Source organism: Podarcis cretensis (assembly GCF_951804945.1).
Source record: "Podarcis cretensis genome assembly, chromosome: 3".
Lineage (NCBI taxonomy): Eukaryota > Metazoa > Chordata > Lepidosauria > Squamata > Lacertidae > Podarcis > Podarcis cretensis.
Genome location: NC_137172.1, coordinates 62,201,815 through 62,216,289, shown reverse-complemented (window position 1 = coordinate 62,216,289; position 14,475 = coordinate 62,201,815).

Below are 14,475 nucleotides of genomic sequence, written 5' to 3'. Positions count from 1 at the left end.
GCTACTGGGTTCACCTGCTGTATGACCTCAAAGGGTCCCAACCGTTTGGGTCTCAATTTCTTACACCCTCCCTTGAACGGCAGTCCTTGGGTGGATAGCCACACCCGGTTACCCACCCTTATGGTTTCGCCTTCCCTCCTATTTCTGTCAGCTTGCTTCTTATATTCTTCTTTGGCTTTCTCTAAGTTGAGTTGGAGCTGACGGTGGATCGCTTCCATCTCTTCAACAAAATTTTCCGCTGCAGGTACACTCCACCTTCCCCCGCCCTCTCCTGGAAACGCCCGAGGATGACACCCATAATTGGCTAGAAAGGGACTCATCCCTGTGGACACGTTCTCCGCGTTGTTGTAGGCAAATTCCGCCAGAGGTAACCAGTCCACCCAATCCGTTTCTCTGTCCTTTACATAACACCTCAGATATTGTTGCAAAACCCCGTTTGCCCTTTCTGCTTGCCCATTTGTTTCTGGGTGTCTGGCGGTGGAAAAACTTACCTCCACATGCAACATCAAACTGCAGATTGAGGGCATATTGCATCTCAGTCCTGAAGGCTTGATAATTCCTGGGATCACCCCCAAACTTCTGCACCAGTCCTGGCACTTTCCTCGAGAGCTGGGCGGCTTTCCCCTTTTCTGCATCATGAGCCCTCCTCTCCTCCAACCTCGCCGTTTGCAGAGCTAACTGTACCTCCAACATCCTGTACCTTTCTTCCAGGCTAGGACCGGCTGCAGCTGCTCCCCCATCTCCGGCTCCGGCTGGGTTGCTCATGATGCCTCTCTTTGCACAAGCTGCTTTCAGGGACTGTCAGATTGCTGTGGTGGGATAATGAGCTGCTTGTGCGTTGAAACTCGATCCCTCAGAGCTCACTCAGTGTAGTGAAACCCTGCCTTGAGAGGAGCCCTTGAGCATGGCTCCCTCAGTCGCTGGTAGAATCTGACAGTGGGCGTTTGCGGAAGCGTTTCCAACATAAAAGCTGTTTCACAGACATGCGCCTCCTGGATTCCCTGCGTGACAGTTTCCGGCGGGGGGTGGGAGTTCTTAAGGGCTGTTCTGATACCTCCTCGCTGTTCCCACTGGAAGTATCCCAGAGCCTCCCCTCCGACTCCCTTTCCTTTGGAGCTCTCGCACTCCCCCTACTGGTTCCCTCTTCTGCTGAAGAAGAGGCTCTCCTATTCTCCTGAAGCCTTCTCACCACCTGTCCTTCCGATGGCAGTTCCCTGACAGGTATGAAGCAACCACATGATTCAACATGTATCTATATCTGTAACTTTTGGAAGCAGCCTAATCTGTTTTAGATCCACTCTGTGTCATTCTGATTTGAGTTTTAATTTGGGTCAAAATCTAAACTATTATTGCCAAATGTCTGTCTTATACTATAATGGGGCATCTAAAAGCAGCTACAGCTTTTTTCCTTTTCCTGTAAGTAGATAAATTCCTCCAAAGTGGATTGCTGCATTTTATTTTATTTTATTTTTGACACCTTGTGTTATATGAGACCCTTAATCTCAGATTTTTGGGTTCGAGACCCATATTGGGTAAAAACATAATAATCCTGCATCGCAGGGGATTGGACTAGATGACCCTCATGGTCCCTTCCAACTCTACAATTCTATAGTTCTAAGTCCTACTCAGAGTAGACTCATTCAAATCAATGGCACTATAGTCATTTCCATTAATTTGAATGGGTCTTCTCTGAGCTTTGAATACCATCCTTTGTAGCTGCACAGTCCACAAAATAACATTTCCTTATAACCAATGAAGCTTCTAACAAAGCATTATGTGTATTTAGTTGTGAGATAGGAAGATCACTTTGTTTCTCAGTTTTAATTTATGTCTTTTCTGCCCCAGTAGGAGCACATTTTCAGTATTCTGCTGTAGGAAATAAAGCAATACTCTCAGATGCTTCCCATGCTTTCATTACCTACTCAAATCTATTTTTCAACAAGATTTCCACAGTAAGATGAAATCCAGCGGTTTAAATGTTATTTTCTCATCATAAGCTCTGTAGTCATCTTTTTAAATACCAAGCCGCTATAACAAAGCAAATTTGCTAAAGCATGCCTGGCAAATTGACTTAGCAACACTTAATCTATATGAGACATTTATGATATCAGTCACCTTGGACTCTGGGTGATATCATACACATCTCTAGGAATTCTGAATGTCATGTTGCTAAGCCTGCTAAAATATCTGGCATGTCATTCTCTATAACTTCATCAGTGCTTCTCCCTTTTCCTTAATATTAGTGGAAATGAAATTATTTTGTGTAAGAGAGACTGTCACCCAGCTGTCCAAAAAATGGCTTCTTTGCCTTAGGGCTACCAGAAAGACACCAGTTGTTGTCATATTAAAAAATCACCTACTATGAGCAATATGCCATGCTGGTCATACAAAATAATCAAGAACTACGTAGGCTTTCTTTCAATTGAGGATGGCCAACTCAAGACCCTCTGCATTATTGCACCACCTGGAAACTTTGCTAAAATGTAGGAAGTAGCAAACTGAGGAGAAATAAACTTGTTTTCCAACTTTATCATACTCAGAGCAGACTCACTGAAAAATCAATGGACTTGTCTACTCTGAACATGGTTTAGTTGGATATCACCTGGCACAGCATATATATAGCATGTGTGGTTGTTCCATGAAACATAGCCCACCCCATTCACTTTCTACCCTGGAGCAGAATGAGCTACTGCATATTCTCTACTAAGTACAGAAAGCCTTGGAGAATATGGGCTGACTACAATTGCTGTGTGTCCAGAATTTCACTGGCAGGATAATTCAGAGGTCACTTGGGAGGGAAGGAATTGGTGCAGTAGCTTCTATGGCAGAGCAGGAGCCATAGCTCAGTGGTAGAGCACACCAATGAGCTTCTTGCTTGTCTGGATGGAGGGAAGAGAGGTGTACAAATGCGTGTATAAATTAGCCCTACTGTACAAAAGGAAGAATTCCATTTGTTGCTCCACCTACTTTTTCCTTCAGTTCCACCCACCAGTGTGGCCCTTGGAAGGCTGCTCAGAATGAAATGTGGCCCTCAGGCTGGGAAAGGTCTCCTAGCTTTGCAAAATAGGATATTCCCTACGGAGTTTGATTTTAAGAAGAGCATTCCTGCTGATTCTTGGCAGTTTCTTTTCTCTCTCTCAATGGTTGTCACTTTGGCTGGGAGGCCATCCTTCACTGTACAAGTAAGAGCTGTAGCCTTTACAATGATTTTTTAAATTCCTCCCTCCCACATGTACAGAGTCATCTTCTTCTCTGAGAAATGAGCTGGCAGCTTGGAAGTGTAATAAAAAGTAAAATAAATGAACCTCACTCCAAAGACTTTAAGAGGCCTTTGGAAAGCTGCTGTTCTCAATAGAGGACTGGAATCATTTCTAGCATGAGCACTTTCAATCTTGCGCAAAGCCAATGGATGCTTCAGGAAACATTACTCAGCTATGCAGTCTTTGTTCCTAAGAAGTAGAGGTGCATTGACACAGAATAGCCTTGAAATCATGTGAGCCACATGACAGTTAGTCCAGAACTTCAAGGCGCATAAGTATAGTTTGCACTAAAAAAAGAAAATGGCCTCAACAGGGAGGCTGTGAAATTGTTCAGACTTTACAGCCCTTGAACTTGCCTGAGGTTCATCATTGTCTGTCTAGACAACATTTCAAATTATAAGCAGTACCACCTATGAAATCCTGCCTCCTGCTCATTTAAAGATGAAACCTTTTGGTGAAACCTTACTAGTCTTATAGCAACTGATTTGGCTTTGCTCAAATCCCTTAGATGTTTTGCTTGAGGATGAACCAATTCAAATTTTGCTTTAAGTGTGCAGAGATGTGCAGCACTCTTCTAAAGGGGAGGGGGAATATAAAACTCCACCCCAGTGTCAGAAAATTCAGTGCTGTCTCCCAAAACAATAGCAAATTTGCCCCTGTACCCCAAAATCTACAATTAGATTGCCCACCTGTTCAGGGGGCTGAATTTACAATGCATTTGAAAGCTGAAAAGATTGCTACGGGCTAAGCTCTTAGTATACCAATTGATTATCATCATTTCGGAGAATCACATGAGTGGAGAACCATGGGGCTAGAAAACAGGGTTCCATCCATGTTTGTTATCCATCTCAGCTTCATTCAGCATCTATTTCAGAAGGAAGGAGGCACTGAGGCTTCTTCATCTCCTTTTTCACAAGGGTTTAAGATTTCTGTCTTCTCCTTCTGTCCTCTTGAGCTTTAAAGAAGGTAACTATTAAGGTACTCATAGCTCACAATCATTTGGTTACTGTTGGCATGATAATCCATATAGGTGGTGGTGGAGAGATGGATGTTAAGGCCTGCTGTGACAACAAGCAGCAGACATGAATCATGAAACAAGCAGCATGAGGATTTGCTTGAATGTGCTAATCAAGGGTTGATCAGAAATAGTCAATGTGGTGCCCTCCACATGTCCTTAGAGTACCACACACCTAATCCCTGACCATTGGCCATGTTGACTGGAGTTGATGGGAATTGTAGTCCAAGGAGCTTTGGAGAGCACCCTGTTGGCTACTCCTGGACTAACTGGAACATAAAGAATCATGGGTCATGAACCTACTGCTGGCTTTGAAATTATGTTGTGTCATCATGATTCCATTCTGAGCAAGAGAAATGCTGCTGGATCCCATTATGAGGGATATTAGCAAAAGGAAGAGCAGCCACTGAGAAATAAAGGGTGCATCATTGCTACTGCCTCAGGGACCATGAAGCATGCAGCAAAAATGGTGAGCTGAGGAGCAGTTTGGAATTCAACAACTTGTGGCCTCAAGTCACCTAGATGCTTTCTGTTCTGGACTCGCCTACAGGATCATGCAGATTTGCTGGTGAGTTTGTGATCTATCCAGGGTCACATGAAAAAGTGATCCTGGATAGACCAGCTTGTTATTGAGGGTCACCATTAGCTGCCAAACAATCACATGAGCTCAAAAAAGATAACTGCTCTTGGAGAAATCACAGTGGTTCCTTATGGACTTCCCCCACATGGAGATGCTGGCTTGTACAACCAGTGCCTTCCTGGGATCCCAGTTAGATCACCAGTCTGCCAACAGCACTGATTATTTCTGCAGGCTGTGCAGGCTAGCAAACACATGGTTGGATCAAAGTCTAATTAAATTTGTTGTTGTATTTTGAGTTTGTAATGTTTAAGAGCTCCATCCCATCTTTCTTTTTCGCATAAAATTTCATTCCCCAAAAAAGCATGAGCAGTTCTGTCTAGGCTTACACTGCCACCTCTACTTAGCTCATTTTTTGTGCTTCAAAATTCAACCATAGGAACTGAGGTGTAGTCCTCCTACAGGCTTTCCCAAGGCTAGGAGAATGTTCCAGAAGTTATCGCAAAGCTCTACAGGCTCAAGAGCTGTTCTGTTTGGAAGTTGCTTTGGGGTATCAAGGGACAATAAAGAGTACTGGGAATCCATGATAAACCACAGATGTGTTTCTAATTGGAAGGGACTTTTTCTAACTAAGTAATGAGTTCCCTGAGGAAATCTTCTTCTCTAAAATGACAATGCCTCTTGCATGCATTTTGAGGCTCGGTCGAGGACTACTCTGCACACAAAGCTTTTGTGAGTCTATCAATAGTTCCCCTTCTGTATTTAGCTGAAATATTTACCTCACTGTGTTAGATGACATATAAAAAATAAAGATCACAGCACACTGTCTCGTTAGCAGTTATCTCCTCAGCAGCCATAGAAAAATGGCAATCATTAATTGGTATACTAAGAGCTTAGCCTGTAGCAAATTCTTCAATTACTACAGGTTCCTCTCACAAATGCTTTGCAAGGAAGGATATGTAAGAAAAAGGGAGGGGGGAGGAAGAGGGAGACCATTTCAATCCATTTCAGCTATTTAAAATTATTTATCTTGTGTACTAGCTCTGTCTTCTGAGGAACCTCATGCTTTCCCTGGAACCTTAACAGGAGTTCCTCAGGGAGAAGACCAGGAATTGCAGGCAATTGTCCCTGGCTGGAAGATGGCTTGGTATACTTGAAGCTGCCTTAGGAGGTCAGGTTATTTGTCCTTCTGACCCAGTCTTCTCTACTCTGTCTGGAAGTGGCTCTCCAGTCTCAGGCAAAATGTTTCACTCACCTCCTACCTGATTATTTTGACTAGAGATCCCAGGAAGTGCACCCAAGAACTCTGAGTTACAGACTCTCCCTCTGCTAAGATCCATTGTTCACCACCACTGATCTTCCACAATCACCTTCCCCAACCTGGTGCCCTCCATATGTTTTGGGCAACAATTCCAATCAGCCCCAGCCAACATGGCCAACGATCAGAGATGGTGGGGTGTGTCATCTACAGCCTCTGGAGAGCACCAGGTTGGGGAAGGATGTTGTGAAGCTGCAAGGGAGTAAGGCTCATCAACCTTGCCTATGCAGCCTCTGTGCCATCATGATCCTGATGGTCAGTGATCTCTTGGCAAAGATCCCCCAGCACCGGTACAAACTCTGAAGTGTTTGCTTTTCCATCTCTTTTATTATTCATTTATGCATGTCGTTTATTGATATTTTTAGCATATTCTACATTTTATATGATCTGTTTAACACCTTTATCCCAGAGATTAGCATAAGCCTACAGGAGCTTGAGCAGCAGCGTGCTGCCGAAACTTGATGCTGTGGAAGTCTGTTTTTTTAGAAAGAGGTAGGGGAGGAAACTGCACCTCCCTCTTTCCCTGCTAGCTATGTCCAACTGGACACAGTTGTGCCTGGCTATGGCTGTTAAGGCCAAAAGGAAAAAAGAAAAAAAGGAAAAACAAACAAACCAAACAGTTCTATCTGTGCTGAGCTATGCTGGTATTCCACAAAGTTATTTATTTTATTGGTTCCATTTATATACCACTTTTTCCTCCAGGGAGTTCAAGGTGGTGTACATGGTTTTCCCTTCCTCATTTTCTATATACAGCAACCCTGTGAGGTAGGTTAGTCTGAGAGCCAGCAACTAGCCCAAGGTCACGTAGTGAGCTTCATGGCTGAATGTGGATTTGAACCCTGGCCTGACATACTTGAGTTCTTAAATATCCCATTAAAAGATTTAGAAGATACCATAGAACCAGCTACTTATTTCTGGCAGTTTAGGGTAAATAATAATAATAATAATAATAATAATAATAATAATAATAGTTTGTACCCCACCCATCTGACCGGCGGTTTCCAACATAAAGAAAACATAATAAAACATTAATTTTTTTTAAAAAAAACCTTCACCACACAGGGCAGCCTTCAAAGATTATATCGGTAATATCCAGGTGAGGTTTTGAGAGATTTAATGGGGATGGAGGTTTTTAGGACACAATAAAGGAGGTTGTTAGGAGACTCCAGTTAGAAGCAACACAAAGAATCAAGAATCTCAGAAAAAATAACAAAAGTATTTTGTTTCATTGTTATGTCCTTAGCCACATTTGACAGCTTCCCTCAATCCACAGCAAAGGTGAAATGAAAACACTATGTATTTGTCATGCCATCAGTCTTTCTTTTCTTTTTACAACTTCCTAAAGATACATGAGTGTGTGAAAGAAAAACATCTTGCAAAATGAGCTGTTTGCTTTGAATGTTGAAATTAGGTTTAACATCTTATAAAACAAAAAATTATATTTAGAATTTATTGGACTCTGCTACGTTTGTATAGAAAAGGACTAACTATGGCCACACACTGCTGTAGATGTGATAAGGACAATACTTCATTGTAACAATGTTTCTGCAGTGTCTGAAACTTAAAGATTTTTGGAGGAAAATTCTAGGATGCATACCGTATTTTTCGCCCCATAGGACGCACCGCCCCATAGGATGCACCTAGTTTTTTTTTGGGGGGGGGGGAATAAAGAAAAAAAATTATTTCCCCCCCCAGGCACAGGGCTGGCGCAGGGGAAGCCCGAGCTTCCCCCGACCCCAGCCCCCAGAACAGGCTGCCGCCCCAAGCCTCGCGTGGGAGGCTTGCGGACACCTTCCCGAAGCACGGGGATGCAGGCTGCCGCCCCAAGCCTCGCACGCCCGGCGGGACCTCCCGCCGGGCGTGGGAGGCTTGCGGACACCTTCCTGAAGCACGGGGCATCCTCCGGAGGGCGCCCCGTGCTTCGGGATGCAGGCTGCCGCCCCAAGCCTCGCACGCCCGCGGGAACTCCCTCGGGCTCGCAAGGCTTGCGGATAGCTTCCTGAAGCCTGGAGAGTGAGAGGAGTTGGTGCGCACTGATGCCTCTCGCTCTCCAGGCTTCAGCGAAGCATTCGCCCCATAGGACGCACACACATTTCCCCTTCATTTTTGGAGGGGGGAAAGTGCGTCCTATAGGGCAAAAAATACGGTAAATGCTACTTTGAGGGGGGGGGTTAAAATTGTCAGATGATAATATCATTTTAAACTATATACCAACTATCTGAGGTTTGACAGCGGGTCAGTATAGATGGCCTCTCTGCACCCTTACTTCTGCCAAAAGACTGATATTGATTAATTGGAAATATAATACCATAGATAGAAGACATGACAACTCTTGTAATCGACAAACGGATTGCTTTTAGACACAGATTGTGTATGGATATACAGTGGTACCTTGGTTTGCATATGTCTTGGTTTGCATACATTTGGGATTACAAACACATCAAATCCAGAAGTGCATGTCCCGGTTTGCAACCTTTTTTTGGATTACAACCCATTTTGGGGGGATTATGAACAATTTTTTTTGGAGGCCCCACTGGCAAAAGCATGCCTTGGGTTACAACCTGTAAGCGAGGAGGGAAGGGGTCCTCCACTGCCCACGCCCTCTCTGCGCAGAAGGCATTCGCGCAGAGAGGAATGGCATAGACTGGGCGTAAAGGAGCTTCTTTGTTGGAGGAAGTTCAAGAAACGCCCACTCATGGATTCTGCCAGCGATTGAGTCAGCCACGGGCGAGTGGTGCTCCAGACAGATAAGGTTTACTTTCGCAGTCAGCCAGGGAGATATTTGCCTGCTTGCTCACGAGCAACCCCTTGGAACTGTAACAGGTACATTTTGGTTAAAGATGTTTAAAGGCTCACACTGGGAGCAGTGTGAGAAAAGTTTGTAAGACCAATGTATCTTTTGCCATATTTGTAATGTTAAAAACCAAGTTCTGCAAGTAAAGCTTTAAGAAACTTATTTCATTTGTTAAAGATTTTTTCTGCACAATGGACAGATCTTCCATTGGCACTATATTTAACACTGAATTCCTCAGCAAAAATAGCAAAATGTGGCAAATACTTAACCCCTTCCCCCCTTAAAAAAAACCAACAGTGGGGAACTTCCAACCCATGTGCCCAATTAGGCCTGCCAGCCCTCTCCATTTGGTCCATGAGGCTGCCCTAGGCAAACTGCACTGACCTGCCAAACCCCTCTTGTCATGCAATATTATATTTCCAATAGTAACTAAAAACAGTAATGCCCTGTTGGCCCTTGTCCTTACAATGTCACAATGCCCACTGACCTGCCAATCTACCTGGCCCATAACTGTGTCCTCTGTTCCACGCTCTGTGTCCAAGCCCAACAGGACCCTGGCAATGGCTGCTTTTGTGGGCAAAGATGGAGAGGAGGAAGAGGAAGAGGAGTAAAGTGGGGAGGGCAAAAGCGATGGAAGAGACCACCAAACTTTGGGACTCAGGAAGAAGCTTTGTTGGAATGTTGTGTCTGGGATCTGGTTCAAAGACTGAGTGGTCCTATGTGCTTTCATTTTTTCTCCCCCAAAGTTGAAATTAGGGACTTGGTTTTGATGAGACACTGTATCAGACATCGTTCCCCATTTTTATTTATTGACTTTGTTACATAAGTGTGCATGTGTGTTGCACGTGCCTGTCTGTCTGCGTGCTTCCCTGCCTACATGTGATAGTATATGTATGTGTGTGACTACCTGTATGTGGGTGAGAGAGGGGGAGAGTGATGTCTGCCTGATGTCTGGTGCATGTGGCCAAAAAAAGCATAAGAACAAGGGTATCTTCTCCTGCGTTTGGGTACTATCACTCCTCCCCAAGACAGTTGAATTTAATGGATGGAACTGAAAAAGACTGAGCTGTCAAAATGGATTTCCCCCCATCTTCTGATTTATAGTTCAGATAAATGTAGATTTGTTTCACTGTATTTTACTGAAGTAGTTTGTGTTGTATACAATGTGTACAATATGGTACCTTCCTTATATTATCAGGCTTGTTAGAGTTTATGCTTTGGCATGTGCATTTGTGATGATGGAGGGTGGGATAAAGGTACAATCTTTTCTTTTGTTTATTTCTTTACCCCACCCCTTTCTGCTCCTCCATCCACCATTGGAATGCTGCTCCCAGAAGGTTGGCCAAGTTCCAGTCTTCCCTTCAAGCTGAAATAGATTCTCCACACCTGACAGAAGTTTCCAGTTGATTCATTTACAAGAAGAAGTATTGAACAAGACTGGGGAGAGGAGACAGAAACTTCAAGAAAGGCTAATCAGTTCTTGGCTGATGAACCTACCTCTTCAATCTGCTCGGCCACTTGAATCCCAGTCCTCTTGTCTGTCTGCTGACCCTGTAATCCAGAGGGTGTTTTAAAATATAACTATTGCAGTTTGCTTCCTCCAGAGCACTAAGCTTCCAAAACTATTTTGATGGGTGTGTGGCTAGAACGTTGTGTTCCCCAAATGACATTCTATAGTGAAGTACAGCATGTTTATTTTCTGTGGAGTGCATTGTAAAAGAAATAAAGATTGTGAACCTGCATCAGATTATGAATACTTATGTCCGAAATACTCCAGGTGTGCAGAACTGTAGACAAAATAGGCAAGTAATTATATTGCATCTTTTAAGAAGTCAACACTGGAAATTATTAGCATGTCATTAAGGGAATTGTTCACACAATTTTGGAACAGTTGCAAAACCTTTCTCTTTCACCAGAATTTTGGCTGCAGGAAGTCTTTTCTAGCTCTTTGAATGGGTAGTTGTTCTGTTTTTGATGTTATCTGTATTGTGTTTGATGTTGTTATGTTATGTTATGTTATGTTGTTATGTTATGTTATGTTATGCTATGCTATGCTATGCTGTGTTGTTATGTTTTATGTTATGTTATGTTATGTTATGTTATGTTATGTTTTATGTGTTATGTTATGTTATGTTATGTTATGTTATGTTATGTTGTTATGTTATGTTATGTTATGTTATGTTATGTTATGTTATGTTATGTTATGTTATGTTATGTTATGTTATGTTTTGAACTACCTGGAAATGTGGTATACAGATATGTTTTATGGTGCAATCCTATGAAGTATGCATAGGATTGCAGCCTTTAAGAAGTAAAATATAGATTGCCTTAAAGAGTGCCCCTGGGTATTCCCAAATACTCTCTGGTGGCAATATAGAAAATAATCTGGAAGGCTGTAATAGAGTACAAACTCTAAAGCTCGTGCAAAATACTTTGAATTTCCAACATCACACAGCACCAGACTATATATCTTGCTTCATCAACTCTGCTTCCTTCACCTTCATAAAAAAAAATTGAAAAATTGCTCAAGGGAAAACAGAGTTTCTTACACAGGCTTTCAAGGAGACTTCAGAATGCTTAGGCTTGCCTTTTAAATTGACTGTTTACCAATTTAGAGTTTACACTTGGAGCATTAACTATCAGAAAAGGTTATCTTTCCTCAGTTCTCATGAAGGTTACCTCCTGCTGCACACTTGTGTACAGAGAGCATTTAGTTTCTCATATTACTGTGGCCAGAGATGTTTGTTTGTTTGTCTTAAATAGTGATCCACATGGAAACAGCTCCTTCCAACCCTGCTTTAATAAAGGAAACCCTTCTTAAAAACAATTCATTTCATGCAGGAGCAGATTTCAGTTCCTGTAATCAAAGGTTTCAGTAAATACCAATAATCAGAAATACCACTTTTCAGCCTACAACGCTGAAAGACATTTCCTATTTCTGCAGAAATAAAGCTTTGTGCTCTTGAAGACAGAGGCATCTCTGTGACCAATGCTGCCTTTAAAAAGGAGGGTGGGGGGAGTGTGAGAAATGCCTGTGGGATTTCTCAATGGGAGAAGCAAGCTGACTCCCAGGATCCCAAGTGAAGCAGGGGGGGGGCGGGGGGACACAAAGGCTCTAATTGTAACAGTAAACAGAGGTGCATGTCGCCACCAAATTTCAATGGGAATAATATCCTGCTTTGTTTGATCAGGCGTCCATCATATTCTTTAGGTTCTGTCATATGATAGCCAGCATGTTGGATGGGATAAACAGCTTTGGGGATGGATGGGCCAATTAATATCAGCCTTCAGAAAAAAAAGAGAGAAGGATAAGAGGGGGAGAATGTAGATAGGCAGCCAATATATAAATAGAGACTCAGCCATATACAATAAACAGAACACATCCTTAGGTTTGGGAACAGAGGAGACAGAGGAGCTTGTTAAATGTTGAATGTCAGTGGTGAATGGCTGAGCTCAGAAAACTATCTGTCTATCTATATATAAAAACAGCCATGTTTGCCACTTCACTTCTCTCTGCAGCCTCCATTGTATCTTTTTGTCTGCATCGCCAAAGTGACCTCTAAACCCTGCAAACAGCACAGAGATTTTTTTCCCCTCCTTTCTCTATGTAGACTATTATCCTTTCATCTTGAAAGGTCATCGGGTATCAGTTGAGGAAATACACCACTTAGCTCTGAGCATTTGCTCTGTTTGAAGGGATTTGCCTGTTTGTTTTATAAATGGGAATGCTGCCCACAAACAAATTGAAAATTAGTTTGCCATGTCTTTCCACACATAGACCCACCCCCAAAACTTTCCACACATAGACCCATCCCCACCCCATAGGAAGAAGAGTCTAATTCCGAATCAGACTGAAAGATGTCCATCAAGATACGATATGAGCTTGGAGACTTGCCACTCTTCTTAAGCAATTGAAGCCAGTTTGGGAAGAATGTGCAGCCTAAGAAGAAGAAGAAGAGTTTGGATTTGATATCCCACTTTATCACTACCCTAAGGAATCCGAAAGCAGTTAACAATCTCCTTTCCCTTCCTCCCCACAACAAACACTCTGTGAGGGGAGTGGGGCTGAGAGACTTCAGAGAAGTGTGACTAGCCCAAGGTCACCCAGCAGCTTGTGGAGGAGCGGAGACGCGAACCCATTCCCCAGATTACGAGTCCACTGCTCTTAACCACTACACCCCACTTGCCTAAGTGGTGGGATGGGAGGGTGGACATCTGAGTGCAATTGCGAGAATCCACAAACGGTTCCAAAGGACTAGACATGCAAAGTGCAGTTGCATCCATCATGAATCAGGCTGGAAAGATAAGACACAACAGCATTCAAAATATTGCTTCATAGAGAGCCACTGTGCTGCAGTGGTTAGAATGTCAGCCTGGGACCTGGAAGAGACCAGTGTTCAAATCCCCATTCAGCCATGAAGTTCACTGGGTGACACTGGGTCAATCACTGCCTCTCAGCCTAACCTACCTCACAGGGTTGTAGTAGGGATTAAATGAGCAGGTGGGATCATGTACACCACCTTGAGCTCCTTGGGGAAAGGGTGGCATATAAATGCAATAAACAGGAACAACTACGGCCGTACCTTGGTTTTTGAACAGCTTAGTTCTCGAACGTTTTTGTTCCTGAACACCGCAAACCTGGAAGTGACTGTTCTGGTTTGTGAACTATTTTTGGAAGCCGAACGTCTGACAAGGCTTCCATGGCTTCCAATCAGAAGCTGCACTTTGGTTTCCAAACTTTTGGAAGTCAAACAAAGTTCCAGAATGGATTCCATTCAACTTCCAAGGTACGGCTGTATTAACAAAGTTTCTTAGGGGAGCAGGAGAACCAGACTTATGTAAGAGGGGGAGACCTCTGAAAACTTATGCAAGAGGGGGAAATCCTGTATTATTGACTCTCAAACATTAAAAGTGTTTTTATTTGAGTGTCGATCCAGCCTGCAGATTTTGTGGGGGATGATATATGTGGAGGTGCTTTTGAAAAACCCCAAACCAGACTTCAGGGGCTTGTTGGGCCAGCCTCAAGGCACTCTGGGAAAGGGCCCAACCCCATTCACTGCACCATACAACAAACATACAGAACAATTCCAGGGAAGGTAGAGGTGGAAGAGAACTTCAATTCAGTTCAGAAAATCTATCAAACTTGCACTTTCTGAAACAACATGAGAACCAAAGCACAGGCATCTTTCAAAATTCACCATAGTTGAAATGTGCAATGCATTGCTCCAGTCAACCAATGTTTACAAAAGTGCAGGCAAAAGTCCTTGCACAGGGTTTTTGCAGATGGGACTCATTAGTTGAATTCCACCCAAGAGAGAGCTGGCCAGACATGTGCATTGGTTACTGATGCTCATTTCATTATTTTTACTTTTTAGTTCTTCTTTTTTAGCACCGGGGCAGCAGAAGTTGCTATTGTTGTTGAATATGTTGTTTCAATTTATTGTTGCCACATAGGAGTCTCCAAGCAGCTTACAGCATTTGAAGAGCATAAAGCATAATATAAAATCAGAA